The 17833-nt window shown below is 45.8% G+C and overlaps 1 protein-coding gene across 3 annotated transcripts in view; it reads left to right on the top strand.

Moving 5' to 3' along the window:
- The first annotated feature begins 3239 nt into the window (after positions 1–3239).
- FRMD4B (FERM domain containing 4B) overlaps positions 3240–17833 on the top strand; it is a 324897-nt gene continuing 310303 nt past the window's right edge. The window contains exon 1 of one of the 3 annotated variants that reach the window (XM_045493504.1): positions 3240–3691. The gene's annotated coding sequence lies outside the window, so the exon portion shown is untranslated. Of the gene's footprint in view, positions 3692–4661; positions 4799–17833 lie in introns of those variants that run through there. The other 2 variants (XM_045493497.1, XM_045493503.1) reach the window with 2 other exon arrangements.

Raw genomic sequence — 17833 nt, 5'->3', positions numbered from 1 at the left:
CGTAATAAGTGTGCATTGAATTAGATAGGAATGCACGCACAGCACTGAATTCATCATGAGAGTGTAACAATTTAGGGTGGAAAAAAAAATCCTGGGTCAGTGAGGTTGGGTGGGCAACAAGGGATGTGGAGGGAAGAGCAAAGCAGTATTTCTCAGGTGGACCCCTGAAGAATTTGTTAAAAATGCAGTTTTCTGATCCATGAGCCTTCTGGAGCTGGGGTCTTGGAATGTGAGGTTTTATCAACCCCAACCCCAGAGATTCTGATATAATTGTCTTAAGTATTAAAAGAAAAGTAAATCCTCCCTTCTAATACGTATCCAGAATTAGTAATTCTATACTACAGTAAGAATAAAGAAAACAAGTTTTGTTTCTTTGTTCTCTGGCATTGTGCTTTTTTATTTTGCTATTTTTGTATTTTATAAACATTTATCACAGATTGAAGTTGGAAACAAAGCTGTCCCTTCTCCTTTAATAATAATCACTAATATTTATTAAGCATTCACCATGTGCCCGACACTGTTCCAAATGCTTTACAGGTGTTAACTAATTCAATCCTTACAACAACCCTATTAGGATGGCCTTATTATTATCCCTATTTTAGGTTGAGTAATGGAAAAGTTGGGTTTCAAACCCACATATGACCGACCTGGAGCTCCCATTGTCAAGCAGGGGCCTCTTGGCTCCAAGAAAATGCAGTAAATATCCCACATCTTCCAGAAAACTCTCTAGACTACTCTGACTGACCACATCAACCTTAATGACAACGCTTACATTCCATTTTCCATATTGTGGTCTGCATCTAGTTCCCCCCCCCCCCAAATATATACCAAGCACTTTTTGGATGGCCAGCCTTGTGCTATTCATTTCCCCTGCACTGTTCCACTTTGCTGTACATTCCCTGGGATGTTCTCTAGTGCCTTTGGTATATGTATTGACTTTCTCTCCAAGGACATTACGTGCACTTATGAGGGCAGAGTAAGCCATTACTCTCTGCACTGCTGCCTTACCTGGGGCCCTTTGCTGCTGTCTACATGGAACAGACAGTATTGTGCAATGGTGAGGGAGTCTTCAGATCTGAGTTCAAAGACAGGTACAACCACCTCTAGTTTCATATTCTTGGGCAGGTCAATGAACCTCTCCGACCCTTAGGTTTCTCCTCTGCAAAATGCAAGTCCATTAAACTCAAAAGACAATGAACGAGCTACTGTTGTGTGGCACGGGCTGATCAAAGTCGGTGTAGACCCTGAGCTCATGGGGCTTCTAGTCTTCTCCCTTTTCTCCCAGGAGAACTAAATGGGATAATACCAAGTAAAGTGCTTACTCAGGTCAGGTCTTGGGGGCATGTAATAGCTGCTCAACAGATGTCAGTTATTCATTCAATACAGTCTATTTAATTAGAAGCAAGCAGTCCACTCAACACCAGAAGAAAATTTAATTACTTCACACCACACAGATGTAATATTATACACCACTCCATCTCAAGCCTTTACTATTCAGTTCTTGCTTTGCACTTCATGTCCATAGCAGCTATGCCAGGGCCTGGGAAAACAAGTGAGCCTTCCCTCCCCAACCCTGTCCTTCTTTTGTAGGCTGGTGATCTGTCAGAAGAAGAAGGAAAAGGAAAAGGAGAAGGAGAAGGAGGAGGAGGAGGAGGAGGAAGAGGAGGAGGAGGAGGAGGAAGAGGAGGAGGAGGAGAAGAGGAGGAGGAGGAGAAGGAAGAGGAGGAGGAGGAAGAGGAGGAGGAGGAGGAAGAGGTGAAGGAGGAGGAGAAGGAAGAGGAGGAGGAGGAGGAGGAGGAGGAGGAGGAAGAGGAGAAGCAGAAGCAGAAGAAGGAGGAGGAGGAGAAGGAAGAGGAGGAAGAGGAGGAGGAGGAGGAAGAGGAGAAGCAGAAGCAGAAGAAGGAGGAGGAGGAGGAGGAGGAGGAGGAGGAGGAGGAGGAGGAGGAGAAAGAAGAGGATGGGGACACCTGGGTGGCTCAGTCAGTGAAGCCTCTGACCTCAGCTCAGTTTGATCTAGGAGCTGATGGGTTTGGTGGGTTGGAGCCCCCCCCTCCCCTCCACATCGGGCTCTGTGTTGACAGTTCAGAGCCTGCTTCGGATTCTGTGTCTCCCTCTCTCTCTGCCCCTCCCCTGCTCATATGTGCAATAAACATTTAAAAATTTTTAAAAAATAAAAGAAGAAAGAGGAGGAGGAAAAATGCCAAAACCAGGGTTAGGGAACTGATCTCTTTCATATACTGACATTGATGTATCAACCAAACTTTCAGCAAAGTGCAGAGGTATGATATGATTGTGTAGTCTCAAGACAATTATTAAAAAAAATAGATTTAGCTTTAAAAATGAATTCATAGCATATAGAGAAGTGGTCCGGCAATAGGACGCACATGCAAGGGTGTTTGGGAACTATTTTTTCTCAGTGCCGGCAGTGCATCTCCCCTGCGGTGCGCTACTCCTCAACTCATTTGGAGATGCTGTGACAATCCCAATAGCAGATCCTTCCTGAATGGCCCTCCCTTCCTCCTCCACCCTTCTCTCGTTTGCCACATCACACTCGGTATCAGATCAAGCTGTAATCTTTGTCGTCACTTAGCAGCTATTTTGAGTTAACCTCTGGAGTTTCTGCAGGAGTAGAGCAGAATAAAACTCTCCTGAATCAGGACCGTTCTGGAGGGAAAATGCCAGGCACGGAGTAGGCTTTTATTCTCTTTTTCACTCTACCCCCCCCCCCTTTTCCTTCCTTCTTACTCTCTCTTACTTCCCTCTCTCCCATTTTCCTTCCTTCTTCCCTCCTCCCCTCCTTCCTCCTTTTCTCTCTTTCAAGAAAAGCCACCAGGTTCGCGGGAATCTCAGATGAAGTCCTTAGCCAGACCCACTCCCGTTCCAGATTAGATCCCAGCCTCCCGCGGCCGCCCATGCCTCATCCCCTTTATTCTAAGGTCAGCGAGGGCTTGGGATGTTTGAAGCCTGGGAGGCGAACAGAGTCCCTCCCCGCGCTTTTCTGACTCAGAGCCAGAGATGGAGAGGCGCGGGCTCGCGCCCCCTCCCTTTCCCCCACTTTCGGCAGCGCCAGCCGCTCCGCGCCCCTTGGCACCAGCGCCTTTTCTCTGTCAGGGAAGGCGAGCCCAGCCCGCAGCCGCGCGGCGGGGGCCGAGGGCGCCTCCTCCCTTCCTCCCGCTCCCCTCCCCTTCCTCCCCTCCCGATACAATGACTGGGCCGGAACAGCGCATCAGCCGAGTCTCATTGGCAGCGGCCGCCCCAGCCCCCGGAGAGGCGGCGGGAGGGGGCAGCTGGGGAGAGAGGAGCCCGGAGCCGGGGCTGACAGCGAGGGCGGGCGGGCAGGACGGAAGGACGGGAGGACGCGAGGCAGGCGGCCGGGGCACAGCTGTTAAGTGTGGATCAAAGCGAGGACGCGCGGCGAGCGGCGGCGGGGGCGAAGAGCGGCCCCGGGCCGGGGATGCGGCGGGCGCCGGCTGTCCAGCGAGCCCGGGAGTCGGGCCGCGCGGCTCACGTGCTGAGCAGGAGCTTGGGCCGAGACGAGAAGGAAGAGGAAGGCAGGCGCCCGGGAAGGCGCTGCGCAGGGCGGAGTTGCTTGCACGGCTGGCTCCGAGCCGGTCGCCAGGTCCCGCGCGGTGAGCCACCGAGACAATAAAGTAGCGGTTGGCAGCCCCAGAGCGAGGAGGCAGCAGAGCAGGTAGGGGGACGACTGCCAGGGGTGCCCAGCTTGCTGCGGGGGGGGGTGGGGGGGTGGGGGGGTGGGGGGGTATGCGACTGCGAGCTGCGGCCACCTCGGGCGCTGAGCGTGCGCCTCGGGCGCAGCGCGCGTCCGGGGACCCCCAGCGGAGGTGCGGGGCTCCGGCGCTCGCGCGGGCAGGAAACCCCGCCCACGGCTCCTGGGCTCCGGCTGCCTCCGCTGGAGGCTCCGGGGCACTTGGCGCGGCGCTTTGAGCGCTTTGGTGGTGTGGGGACAGGAAGTTTGGCGGTTTCGAGGCGTTGGCGCTGGTGGGGTTTGTAAACGCGCCGCCAGGGACCATGTGCTTTGGTTGTTGCGCGTTCGTGGGAAGTGGGAGAAACGCTGATGAATCCCAGATACTTTCAAAAGGCAGGGAAAGGACTGGCGTTAGGAGAGGATACTTGGGGTTTGGTTTGTCTGTCCCTTTTAACTAGGCGTGTCTGATCCTAGCCGCTTCTCTGTTGGAAAGGCCGTGTGGTGTGCGTGTGGATCGCCCTCTATCAATTTTCTGGAGTATTTCACCTTTCACCTTCTCGTGTGTGTGTGTGTGTGTGTGTGTGTGTGTGTGTGTGTGTGTGTGTGTGTGTGTACGCGCGCGCGCGTGTCGGGGGAGGGGACAAAGATGATGTTTTTGGGAAATGCCAGTCGGTTTGGACTGGAAGGTAAACTCTTCCTTTGCATTGAATGCCCTATGCTCTGAAAGAAACTACTGAGCAGTGGTTGGTGTTGTTGACAAAAGGGGTGAGAGCTGGTCTGAAATCTTCCCCGAGCCTGAGAAAGCAGCCGCAGGAGGAGGTCTCTCGCGCTCTCCTTTGTGTGGACGCTTCCTTCCAGATGTGAGAGGGTTGGGCTGGGCGCTCCTGGGTGGGGTAATAATTATCCCGAACATTCCTGCGATCTGCTAGGACTTGTAAACATACCAGAGCCAACTCCTCTGAACTTTTGCAAACCAACTTGGTCTGCTTGCCGGTGCCCAGACGGCTGCGTCTGGAAGGTGGCCCCTTCAGAAGAAAGACTGCGGAGTGCTGACAGCAGCAGGCTTTCCGGAAAGCTGGTGGATCCACAGAGGTTAGCTAGTGTTTGCCCCAGAAATTGACCAACCAATTTGGAGGATGTGTGCAAGGTTTTAACGCAATCCCTGACATGCTGCCTCCCGTCCTCAAGAGAATGCATCTGTGGAGCTTCCAAATCAAATATCTGGAGGAGAAGAAAAGCAGCTTCACCTTACTTAACCTCCTCAGGCGGCACTTTCATGTGCCATACTCATGCTGTTAAGGATGGTGGTTGACAGCTTATTGTGTGTCGGGCATCCCAGTGGGCACGTTTTGGGCATTATAAATAGTCCATGGAGTGGTTAGCTGAGCGCAGAGGGAGGTTAAGTAGCTTGCTGTAAGTCACACTGGTAATTTGGAGTTTACAAGACATCTGATTCCAGATGCCGGGCTCTTAACCATGACAATGCCTCTAAAGGGGATGTGCTGTAATGGCATTAATGATGACGAAGAAAATAATAGTAATAACAATAAGTCCCTCACATATTTTTTATTAGATTACATAACATGATGGTGACTGACCTAAAGTAAATACTCAGTATATATTTTGGTCTCTAAATTAAATGTCACAGGGGCGCCTGGGTGGCGCAGTCGGTTAAGCGTCCGACTTCAGCCAGGTCACGATCTTGCGGTCAGTGAGTTCGAGCCCTGCGTCGGGCTCTGGGCTGATGGCTCAGAGCCTGGAGCCTGTTTCCGATTCTGTGTCTCCCTCTGTCTCTGCCCCTCCCCCGTTCATGCTGTGTCTCTCTCTGTCCCAAAAATAAATAAACGTTGAAAAAAAAATAAATTAAATGTCACAAACTAGGTGATGGTTATATTGATAAGTCTATGATGCTTTTTTCTTTTTTATATATCTGAGAATTTTGTAATAACAAGTAAAGCACAACCACACACACACACACACACACACACACACACACGCACACACACACGTTTGAACAGTGCTTACATTTCTTTAAAGAGGGCCAGAAGAATTCAGGCAATTCCAAGGACTTATTGCCCAGGAGAGGTTAATCACTTCTTTATGACATCTGCAAATATTAATCAGACACTTTGGTTGCTTAAATTCAGTAATGCAGGTGGAATGTATTTGAAAAATATAATGAGGGAAAATGAAGAAATCTACCTGAAATGCCATTTTAGTGAGGTTTGAGTTTCATTATTGCTGGGAAAATCTCAGAAGTCGCTTCTCCTGGGTTATGCAGATGATTGCCTTAAACCTCACCCTGCTTGGAGATGAGTAAATTTTCCTCTTAGTGGCAGGACAGTTCTTGACTTCTCAAACAGGCAGACAGTTGTGCTTGAGCCTAATAATCTAGAATAATTTCGGGGGAGTTAAAGCTACAGCCACTCCAGAGTGTAAAAGCAGCTAAAGTTTTCTCAGTATTGTTTACTGTCGTCACTGGACTGTTTCTAGCCAGCATGAGAATCCTTGTTCTCCATTTGATTTCACAGATTTAATCAAGATTCTGCATTGCTTTGAGCAGACAAAAAGGAAGTTTTGGCTAACTGACAATACAAATAAGGTACATGGAAAACAGTTAAAAAAAATACCGTCTTACACAGCCTGCAGTGATTGTCTAAAATTTCAGGAACTCTTCATAGTTATTTTACACACAGTACACACATAAGTGAAGGGTTGAGGCTTGCACTGCAAGTGACCTCCCTCTCTCTCTCTCTCTCTCCATCTCTTTCCCTTCCTCCCTCTCTCTTCCTATCTCCCTGCCTCCCTCTACATCTGCCCCAGAGATCTGATCTTATCATGAACACATTATTTTTACATACTCAGTAACTGCTGAGGCTCACTGGACTTGCTATCTTCAGCCTATAGATAAATAAATCATATAACTGAGCTCACCAGTTAAGACTTAGGTGTCTCTCTCTCTCTTTTTTTCTCAATGTATCTCTCATCTCTCTCTTTTTAGGTATGATTTTTATTTTGTTTTAGAAGATGCTTTTTTTAAAAGTAATTTATTTATTTCTGGGTCATTAAGATTTCTCTTTCCTCTTCTGGTAAACATGTGCCCTGGGTAGTCAGAAATGGTAAGGTAGCAGTTTTCTATTGCTAGATGCTTGATTTAGGGGCCAAATCCTATTTTCCTCAATGATCTGATTGACCAAAATTATCATGATGTTTCTTATCTCATTTTTTTCTGGTACGATCCTTTTTTAAGCTAATCGCACAAGGCAGTGTTTTCTAAAATGAAGATCATGAGGGCCGCCTGGGTGGCTCAGGCGGTTGAGCTCTTGGTTTCAGTTCAGGTCATGATCTCACGGTTCATGAGTTCAAACCCCGCATCGGGCTTTGTGTGGGTAGCACAGAGCCTGCTTTGGATTCTCTGTCTCCCTCTCTCTCCACCCCTTCCCCCGCTAGCTCTGTCTCTCTCCAAAATAAATAAACATTAAAATGAAGGTCATGAAATCGATTTAGTGGGCTGCAACCAGTATTTTTTTTTTCAAAGTATAACAGGACAGAAAATATCAGCATCATCATATGTTAGTAAGTATTCTGTAGTTTCATGAAACTTTGAGTCAGTTCTGTAACTGGGGCTGCATGCACATTCTGGATTGCAGTATAAAATGTAATTCTTACCATGAGTTGCTGTCTAAAAAGTGGAAAGCTACTGCCACAGGGTGTATTTTCATAATAAGTGACAAACACCCAATTCAACTGGAATTAAGAGATACATATCTATACAGATATATGTAGATTTTTTTCATATACACAGGTTCAAGTTACTGAAAGATACATACTTAGAACTGGCCCCAAGTGCATCTTGCTCAGGGCTAAACAATGACTTCAGAATCTGATTTCTTTCTTTGGGTCTTCAGCTCTGTCTTCCTCTTTTTTCCTCTGGGTATAGGGTCCCTGTTGGGTGACTAGCTGACTATAGCAGTTGCTAGTTTACACGATTTTCGGTTCAAGTCCAACAAAAAAGGATAGACCTCCTTTGCCCAGGTGTTGAACAAAAAGCCTCAAAACTAGTTCTGACTGGCCTGATTGGCATGGTTTGGAGGGAAGCCCTGTGCCAAATGACTTCTGCAGAGGTTGAGGTCTTTGCCTTGTGGTGGAATCTCACCCAGACCACATGGACTGTGGGTGGCAGAGGGCTGGACCTCCAGATAAATACAGTTGCTGGATAAAGGGGAAATGGATGCTGAGGAAATCAAATACACATTTGTTGAAACGTACAAGTGTCTGACTCAGTGAAAGGTGATTTCTGTTGTCTGTGATGCCCGAAAGAATGGAGGCTGAACTGAATTATACTGAAGCACATAGGTTATCAATATGACTTCTCATGTATGCAAGGAAAGCCTTAGCTGTCACTTTTAACCTAGTCAATATCAGGACTTAGGAGATCACAATGCAGAACAGGTCAAATTGATAGTGGTTGCTCTGCTTCACAATGGCACTGAGGGAAAAAAAAGGCAGATATATTGACTAAAAATCCACTACAGACCCTAAACCTCTTACAAGGGGTGGTCTTGACCCTTCTTGCGTTTATGTGCGAATCTTGGAAGGCGGCGTTTATTTTAATCACTTGGCTGCACTAATGTGGTGAAAGTAGTTGTTGAAGTGGTGTCTTTCAGCAAATTGTCTGAAGAATACACCTCCTTGAGGGCCAAGGCCAGTGAGTTTTCTGCTCCACAGCTCGTCAGCCTTGAGATATTTATCTGGGTCTATGTTACTCTGCCCTTGGGGATGTGCTGCTTTTAATTATCCTCTGCCACTTCGTGTACAATTATCCAGTGGGTAAGGGGGCCCTAATTGTGTGCGGCTGCGGAGATAATGTGCACTCACAGCAGAGGTTCCCTCGAAGTAGGGGACGGATCATGCTGGCTTGCCCAGGTCAGTCCTGGTTAATGCCTCCGCCTCCAGTTTGGATGATAAATTATATGGTCACCTCACATAGACTATTTTAGGGGACCGTGATTAGAGGTCTTTTTAATAGATAAAGAATTCCTTTCACCAGGCAAGATTAAATGTAACATTTAAGGATGGATGCTTGGGTGGTTAAAGTAAAAAGGAAAGCAAGAATGTGGTTACCAGAAAGGTCATGATAGTGTAGTGATTCTTAACCCAGAATGATTTTGCCCCCAAAGGGACCCTTGTCAATGTCTAGAGAAATTGCTGCCATTTATTGTTGCCATTTGGGGAAGGTGCTATAGGCATCTAGCATGTGGAAGCCAGGGAGGCTGCTAAACATCCCACAATGTACAGGACAACCCCCAGAACCCAGAATGTATATAGTGTTGAGGATGAGAAAGCCTGGTATACTAGTTATATTTGAGGAGGAGGGAGAGAAAGTGTCTAGGAGCTTCTGAGTGATGGATACGTGGCTGTTTACGTGGAGATTATCGTGAGTTGTGTAGTTCCATTTTGTTCATTTTTTAATGTATGTTATACTTAAGAATAAAAAAAACTTTAGAAAAATAAAGAGATGCTTACCATAACTGCAGGATAGGATGGACATCCCGATGCCTATTAGGGTCCTGTTCAGATGTGAAGGCTCAATAAATAATAGTAGAGAAGAGCTAATGGTAACCAGACCAGCTCACATTCCCTAAGCATTCACCTGTGCTGGGAATCGCTTTGCCAGGATCCCATCATATTTGTTGAACTGACAAAGTCTATGTGTTGACCAGTATTTTACAGAAGGACAGAATGAGTTTGGGTTAGGGACCCTGGCTCTCGAGTCAGATGACCTGCCCTCAAATCCAGTTGCACCACCTATGGAGTGCAGGACTTGGAGCAAGTGGCTTACCCTTTTTTGTGCCTCACTTCTCTCATCTATAAAATGGGGAGAGTAGGAGTTCCTACCTCATTGGGTTATTGTGAGGATAAAATGACAGTGTAAAGTGCCTCATACAGTGCCTGCTACATATTAAATACCCCATAAATATTAGCTATTATTATTTTGGAGGCCAAGAAAAAACATTAATAGCTATATTTTTTTATTGGACACTATGTGCTAGATTTCAGTCGAAGCATTTTTCAGCCATCCTTTTCTTTATGCTTGCAAAAATCCTCTGATATAGGTGTTATGTATGTTTATCACTCCCATTTTATAGATGAGGAAAATGGAGACTTGGTGAAATGAGCAAATCATGGAGACTTAATTTCAACCCGAAGTCGTTCTGACTGCAGAGCCTCTGCTCTCAGGTATTACGTCCTTTTGTGAGATCTGAAAGGGAAACTTGAGATCAGCTAACCCACAAAAATGAGTCCCAAAGAGAGATGTGATTTGGCAAGTTATTAAGAGATGGTGCAGGGCCAGAACCCAGGTTTTTTGCCTCCCACCATCTTCCAAAACCGTCTGTGTTTTGCAGACAAATGCATCTACCTCACAAGGCAACTATGGTGGGTGGGAGCAGACCCAGACCGGGGACACAGGGTCTGGAATTGTGGAGATGTCTTCTAATTCAGCTACAAAATAGCCCAGGGCTGTGTTTGCCGAAGTGGGCTAGGTGTACCCCTGGTGGTGTTTGAGTTAATTTTAGATGATAGATGGAGAATTATTTTACTTTGATGGTTGCTTGTTTATTTTAATGTGCACCAACATATTTTTTTTCCACTTAGACCTTCAACACTTCTTAAAGAATGTATTTCTTTCCGCCTTGCTGAATAAACTATTGACAGACTGCATATTACCGCTTAGGATAAGGCTTAGGATATGACATTTACATAATGTCAATGTAAAATAATTTAAAAATATTTGTCAGTAACAGAGTGTGGGTGGTGCTGAAAAATGGCCACACCCCCAAAGGGAATCTGCCAATGATGGAAGTCTGGGAATGATGGAAGTCTAGTCTGGGAAGACTAGAGAATGTGTCTCCAGCATGGTGCTCTTGAATCCCTTGGGGATCAGATTCTGATTCAATAGATATTGGGTGGGAGCCCGAGAGTCTGACGAGCTCTCAGGTGATGCTTCTGATGCTCATCTGGGGACCATACTGTGCCTAGCAAGGGATCAGAGAACCTAGAAGGTTCGTGGACATGTGCTGGGTGTTGTGGTAGGGTCAGAGATGGGTAAGGTAATCCCCTGCCTCCCAGGAGCTTAATCTAGTTGGGGAGAGAGGATGTGAGTGGGCCAGGGAGGTCTGCAGAGAAAGCTTGGCGGGAAGGGAGAGGTTCAAGTACAGGTGCAGGTCTGCCCAGAGCCGCTGCAGCAGGATGGCAGGAGGGGAGGAGGGGGATGTTTCCCTTCGGCCTGAAAGATGTGTGGCAGCAAGTGGAGAGTTCCAAGACAGGCTTGCCAAGCAGGAGGAAGGGTGCGAATAATAAGGAAGACTCTAGAAAATGCCTCTATATGCAAAGTGGAGATTTCCACAATAATGGGATCAACACAGAATTAGTCTGGAACGTTCAGTTAGAATAACCTGCCTGGGGACGACGTCTGAGTGGCTGTCGGTTAAGTCGCTGACTTCTCTTCAGGTCATGATCTTGTGGTTGGTGAGTTCAAGCCCCACTTTGGGCTCTGTGCAGACAGCTCAGAACCTGGAGCCTGCTTCAGATTCTGTGTGTGTGTGTGTGTGTCTCTCTCTCTCTGCACCTCCCCTGCTCACGATCTCTCTCTTATTGTGTCTCTCCAAAATAAATAAACATTAAAAACAAAAAAGAGAGAATAACCAGTTTCTTCAAAGAATAGGCCCCTGCCTAGAAATAATATCCCCCTTTTCTTGAGTCTCCAGAAGTGCCAGGCATTTGCCATGTGCTTTTTGTACAGTGTGTGGCACCCGTCTCCACAGTGACCCACAGTGCCCCGCACTTTACAGAGGAAGAAACCAAGGCCTGGAGGGGCTGTGTGACTTGTTCAAAATGCACCCAGCTGGTAAGTGACAGACCCAGAATTTGAACTTGGAACAGAGTCTGGGCTGTTTGACACAATCCTGCAAGAGACTCTGCTCTTTGTGATCCCTGACAGTTTCAGCCTGAGAGGTCTAGCTTTCTCTCCTGAGAGCATACCTCCCAGGAGCTTCATATGGCCCATTGTGCTTCAAATGAGAGTATTGCCCCTGAAACAGATCCTCAGCAAACATCCAACATTGTCAGGTGGTGTATCCTTCATTGTTATTTATACAAGTTTATTTTTCTTGCTGCCTTGCTAGATAAGTTATTAACAGACCAGAGCTTTTGGCATTGTGACCATAAATTAGAAATAAGTTCAAAAATGCATTCCTCCACCCAAATAAACACTGGCTGTTTTGTTACAACAAGGAGGCACTTTCCTTTGGAAATCACCGACTAGCCTAGATAGACAGTTATTGGAAATAATTATGCCTCCGCCACAGCGTGGGGCCAGTCACAGCCCCGCCTGATTCAAAAGGTCTTTCTGGAATACCAGCATCCATCTTCCAGCTGGTGCTTATAACAGCCAACAGCGTCGGTAGGGGACCCGACAATGGACGCAGCCTGAGGATGGTTTCCAGGCTTCCCTCGTTGGACCTGACCGACCCCATCCCATCAATACGGTCATTGTAAAAGAGCGGGAGGACCATACACAACCCGAAAGGGAGGCGCAAAGCTCACAGAGCCACCCTGGTCCTGGCTCATCCAGGTTTAATACATGGTACAGTTATGCCAGATGAAGGAGGAGCTGGGGAGTAAAGGGGGTTGAGAAACAGGAAGGCCAGTTCTAATCTCATCTCAGCCGCCAACTGACCTGATCTGTGTTAATTAGCTCTCTGAGTTTGTCAAGTGGCTGGTGACACTTGAGGTTGCTTCCATCCTAACCCTTTACGCTACGAGCCATCAAACGTGTGCCCCGTGTGCCTTATCTGCCCCTGTTGTATTATTCTCATTTTTTTAATTGTTTTTAAGTCCCAGATAAATGTGTTTAAAATAAGTGCATTTACAAAGGGCTTCCTTATCAGCAGTGTGTTGGTGGAACAATTCAGTAAGATTATTTGCTGTGCAGTAAAAATAATATTTGGCATAACTTGTCATCAAGTAACCTTTCAGTATTGAGGCAAAGATCAAAACATTAGGGTAGCGTAGCTTTTTTGAGAAGCTGGGAAAGATAAGGGTATTTGAGGCCATCACAAATGAACTAATTGCATCCATTTAAATGGACAAGTTGAAATGCAAGATCCTGATCAAGTAATGAATACCATGTGCCCCTAGACTGGGAACAAGGTAGAGGCTCAGCCCAGTGGGGCCATAAGATGTAAATTGAGGACATAGCATGGTAATTTGCTCCAACTGTGCTAAATTAATTCAATGCATTTTGAAGTGAAAAAAAAAAGTGTGTTATATACCTTCCTGTTCTCAATCCAGCTGAATTGTCACTCCCTACAAAAAGGGGAGTGTCCCGTTTTCTCAAGGCCAAAGTTTGATTCAAACAAATGAAGAGTAAGAAATCATTTTTTGCAGCGATTCAGCTGCTTTGAGCTGTTTGGATCACGAGTGGTTCTTGTACTTTGTAGCACGAAGGCTTAATTACACCTGGAAAAAGCATACCAGAAAACTATCGCTAGTCTTTTTTTAGACCTCAGTGAAAAGATTTGAAAATGATAAAGATAAAGGCTATTTAAAAGTTGATAGATTGTCGACAAGTGTTCATACTATTCGGTGAATACTTTCACTATAATGATAAGGGGGGCTGTGCAACTGTGTCCTCTTTCAGAGTATACAAGGCAAACTTTCTTCTTCTCACTTCTTATACAGTTTCATTTATCTGGAGTTGTCAAGGAATAAATAATCTGTTTCACTAAAGTGATTTTTTCCAGGTGATTACAGCTTACCTCTGCCTACCCACATTATTTTTTTGCTCGAACTATTTTTGATGAAAACATGGCACATGCTTTTTTACTTTTTTTACACGGAGTATATAAATGTGGGTAGATGGTTCCCGGATTTGGGCTCCTCATGACAAACACCGCGTTTTGTTCCTTGCCATCATCCTGTTACTCTTTGACAGCTGAATTGTGGAGCTGAGTGCCTCTGTATAAATAATCACCGATTTTTATTCTCTAACAGTAACTGGTAGTCCTCATCACACGGTTTCTCCGAGTAGTCAGCAAACCCCACGTGGGGTGCTAGGAACTTCATGCACATTATAGTCTTGGCTAATCTGCCTAACCCCCAAGAAATGAGATTATTCTTCCTGTTTTACAGGTGAGAAAATTGAAGTTTAAGAAAGTAGTAGTAAGCAGTAGGGCTGGGATTTGAACCCCTGTCTCTCCATGAGGCATGCTTGTTGATAGCTCTTATGAGAGTTCCCTCTTGCTCTCTTTCTCCTCTCTGCCTCAGTTTGGGTATTTGTGTCTGTCCCCTTGCTTTAGAGACTTTCGCTAAGTATGCAAGGTTAGGTGTCTACCTCTTTTATGGGTATCTTTTTCCTTAAATGGGGTTCTGAGGGTACTTTTGCTGATTCCTAGATTCCCAGATATATTCTGCACAGTTGCAGTTTCTGGAACTCTAACCTGTGAATTCACCACTGTGTATGCTAAGGCTTTGGGGGGATTAGAGGATTTTCTGCATTATGATTAAGCAACATAATCAAGAAACCTGCCATCAGGAATGCTTGGCGAGTCCAGAATGCAGGGGTCAGCAAACTTTCTGTGAAGGGCCAGGGACTAAATGTATTAGGCTTTGCAGGCCATATGGTCTGTGTTCACTTACTTAACTCTGTCTTTCTAGGGCAAGAATTGTCACAGACAATACATAAAATAATGGGGGAAGCTAAATCCCAGTAAAACTTTATTTAGAAAAACAAGCAATAGGCAGGAGTTGGCTGATGGGTCTAGTAGTTTGCTAACTCCTATTATAATGGGGGAAAGGACCACCAGTCAGGATATTTTATTTATTTTTAATTTTTATTTTTATTATTTTATGTAAATAATTTTTAAAAGTTTTTTTCATTTATTTTGAAAGAGAGAGCATGAGCAGGGAAGGGCAGACAGAGAGGGAGACAGAGAATCCCAACAGTGCAGAGCCCGACGCAGGGCTGAAACTCACGAACTGTGAGATCGTGACCTGAGCTGAGATCAAGAGTCAGACACTTGGGGCGCCTGGGTGGCGCAGTCGGTTAAGCGTCCGACTTCAGCCAGGTCACGATCTCGCGGTCCGTGAGTTCGAGCCCCGCGTTGGGCTCTGGGCTGATGGCTCAGAGCCTGGAGCCTGTTTCCGATTCTGTGTCTCCCTCTGTCTCTGCCCCTCCCCCGTTCATGCTGTGTCTCTCTCTGTCCCCAAAATAAATAAACGTTGAAAAAAAAAAATTTAAAAAAAAAAAAAAAAAAAAAAAAGAGTCAGACACTTAATGACTGAGACACCCAGGCGCCTCCCAATCAGGATATTTTAAACGCCTAACTAGGTAGGTAGTTCAGAGACAGTGAGTATAGAATGAGTGGTGGTTAGGCCCATGGACTCTGGAGCTAACTGCCTGGAATTTGTCTCCTCGCTCTGCCACTAACTATTCGAATGCAGGCAAACATCTTAATCTCTCTGTGCCATGGTTTTCTTTTAAGATTAGGAAAATAATGGTCCTTACATCATAGGGTTGCTTTGAGAATCAAGAGAATTATATATAAAGTACCTAGAAATAAGCACTGTGTAACTTTCTGTGAAGTTAAGAATCACAAGGAATCTGATTTCTCTCTAGTGATACTAAGTATTGTAATGAGTTGAGGGAAAGAACAAGACTTCGTTTGCTCTGAGTGCAGTGGAGGGCAGCGATCAGGCTGCGGCCAGTTGAGGATGGACGTGTGGAGGGAGGAGGGAAGTTTGCTAGTGAAGGCAGCACAGTGGGTCAGGAGAAAACCTGGGCTCCTTGGCTGGCAGTTACGGGGAACTGGGTGTAGCAGTCTGGTCTTTACATCAGTTCCGTCTAGGGCGCTGCTTTCCCCATCTGTAGAATAAGGGGCTTCACCTGGGTTAGTGCCTGTGAATTGTTTGCTCGCAGGTTGAATTCTGCCTATAGAGAGCTTAGTTAGCCCCTAGAGCATTTTAAAAAATATTTGAATTAATCATCGGCAATTACGAATCAGCAGATTCTGCAAAAAAAAAAAAAAAAACCTTTGGATTCCAGGTTTCTTTTAAAAATTCAGAAGCTCTAACAATACTGGCTGCATTCCCTCCTGGCAACAGTTGGCTAGTGCTGAGTGATGGCGGCCCATGGGTTCCATCGTTGATTACTGCAGCAGGTGTCACTGGTACCCAGCCCATAGACTTGCCCTTCCATTTCAGTGCAGGCCAGCCTGACCTCCAGCTGCCAGCACCTGCATTCATCTTGCTGAGGACTCTCTCTGACTGGGGGTGAGTGCCAGGGATTTGATGCCCATCTTTCCAATGACGATGGGTTCAGTGCACAGACACCTGAGCTCCCTTGCCCATCTGGTGAGACAACTGAGGTGTTATTCTACACCTATTTCGAGAGTTTTGCCATAGGGTTCATCTCCAGTCACCCATAGCAATAGTTGACTTAATGGGACACTCCCCTTTTTATGGCGTTTCATTGCTTTTCTTATTTCCCCACTCTCCCACTGGTGGTCTCTGGGATGACCTCTCAGAGAAATACCTTAGTTGCAGTTGAATCCTTGTGCAAGGCCAGCTTCAGGAGGAAGTCAGAGTAAGAAAACCGTGGCCTTACCACTGAGGCCAAATGAGAATTGCCCTTGTTTTTCATCATGCTTGGGCAGTTTTCTTCCGTAGAGAAATAGTTGTCCATCCCATGACTATCGAAAGAGGGAAGGTTAAGGACTGAATGGGCTGTAAGTGTCCAGAAGAATGGGAGTATATTCCTTGTGTAAGTAAAGAATAGATGGAAAGCTTTTGTGCAAATGGCCTTTTTCATTCACTGAAGTCTTGCCCCATAGGTGTCTGAATTTCTGATTTCTTCAATAGAAGATCCTTATGGATTCTTAAAGTGGGGACGATTTAATGGGGTATTCTGCAAGAAGCAGTCAGAACCCCTGCAATGTGATTGGTGGATTGATTTAAACTGCCTGAGGAGATGTGCAAAAAAAAAAGGAGATTTGAGAATCAAGCTTGTTTTCTAATAGGTGACCAACCAACCTGGTTGCCTCAGGGCTGAGAACTCTCCTGGGATGGACTAAATCTGGGGAAATCCCAGGCAAACCAGACTAAGCTGGTCATCTACTGTAGATACAGGTCACACCTAGGACCTTTCAAAGTCCAACCCCTGAAAGTTTATGTCCTGTGTGTGTGTGTGTGTGTGTGTATGTGTCTGTGTGTGTGTATGTATGCTTATGAGTATATATATATATATACATTTAAATAAAATATATATGTATATATGTTAAGTTTATTTTTTTATTTTGAGAGAGAGAGAGAGAGAGGGGAGGAACACAGAGAGAGAGAGTGAGACAGAGAATCCTGAGGAGGCTGCACACTGTCAGCACAGAGCCCGAAGTGGGACTTGAATTTGCGAACAGTGAGATCATGACCTGAGCCAAAGTCTGATGCTTAACTGACTGAGCCACCCAGGTGCCCCAATGAAATCATATTTTTAAAATGACCCCGAATTTAAATGCATGCTGAAAGAAAATAACTCCTTTCTAGATTTCTAATTATAAAAATCTGGGTAAGTTTAACAGCATGACTTCAGTTTTCCTTTTTGTCTGTGCCTCTGCTTTGCCACTGTGTGGACTTAGCTGGCTGTGGGGTAACACAACACTGTTAGTTAAAGGAGTGAATTTGGAAATGTTCAGTACCTCTTCCCTTTCAGGGCCTCCACTCTGTCATTCAAGCAGGGGCTCAGCAGCATTGCCCCCGCATTTGAGGCTCTGAGTGCTCTCCTCAAAGGTAAATAGGGAAAATGGAGAAGGTACCTCACTTGTGTTTGAGGGTAAAACACTTCCTGGACATTTGCTCTGCCTTAAGTTACCCATCATCTTTCTTCCACTGGGTGTTTATCTATTTTTAGTCACACTGTTTTAATCAGAAGTGAACTTGTAAAAAGCTTTATGCCCAAAGTAGAAGAGTGTCACAGCTGGATGAGGGAGGGAGAGCCATGCCCCCAGACAGAGGACATAAATAGCAAAGGGTGTGAATGGCACTAGAATGTGGGAATCTCTGAGAATCAGAAGC

The sequence above is a fragment of the Leopardus geoffroyi genome, chromosome A2, assembly GCF_018350155.1.
Source record: "Leopardus geoffroyi isolate Oge1 chromosome A2, O.geoffroyi_Oge1_pat1.0, whole genome shotgun sequence".
In the NCBI taxonomy this organism is placed as follows: domain Eukaryota; kingdom Metazoa; phylum Chordata; class Mammalia; order Carnivora; family Felidae; genus Leopardus; species Leopardus geoffroyi.
This window is presented reverse-complemented; position numbering and strand designations above follow the sequence as displayed.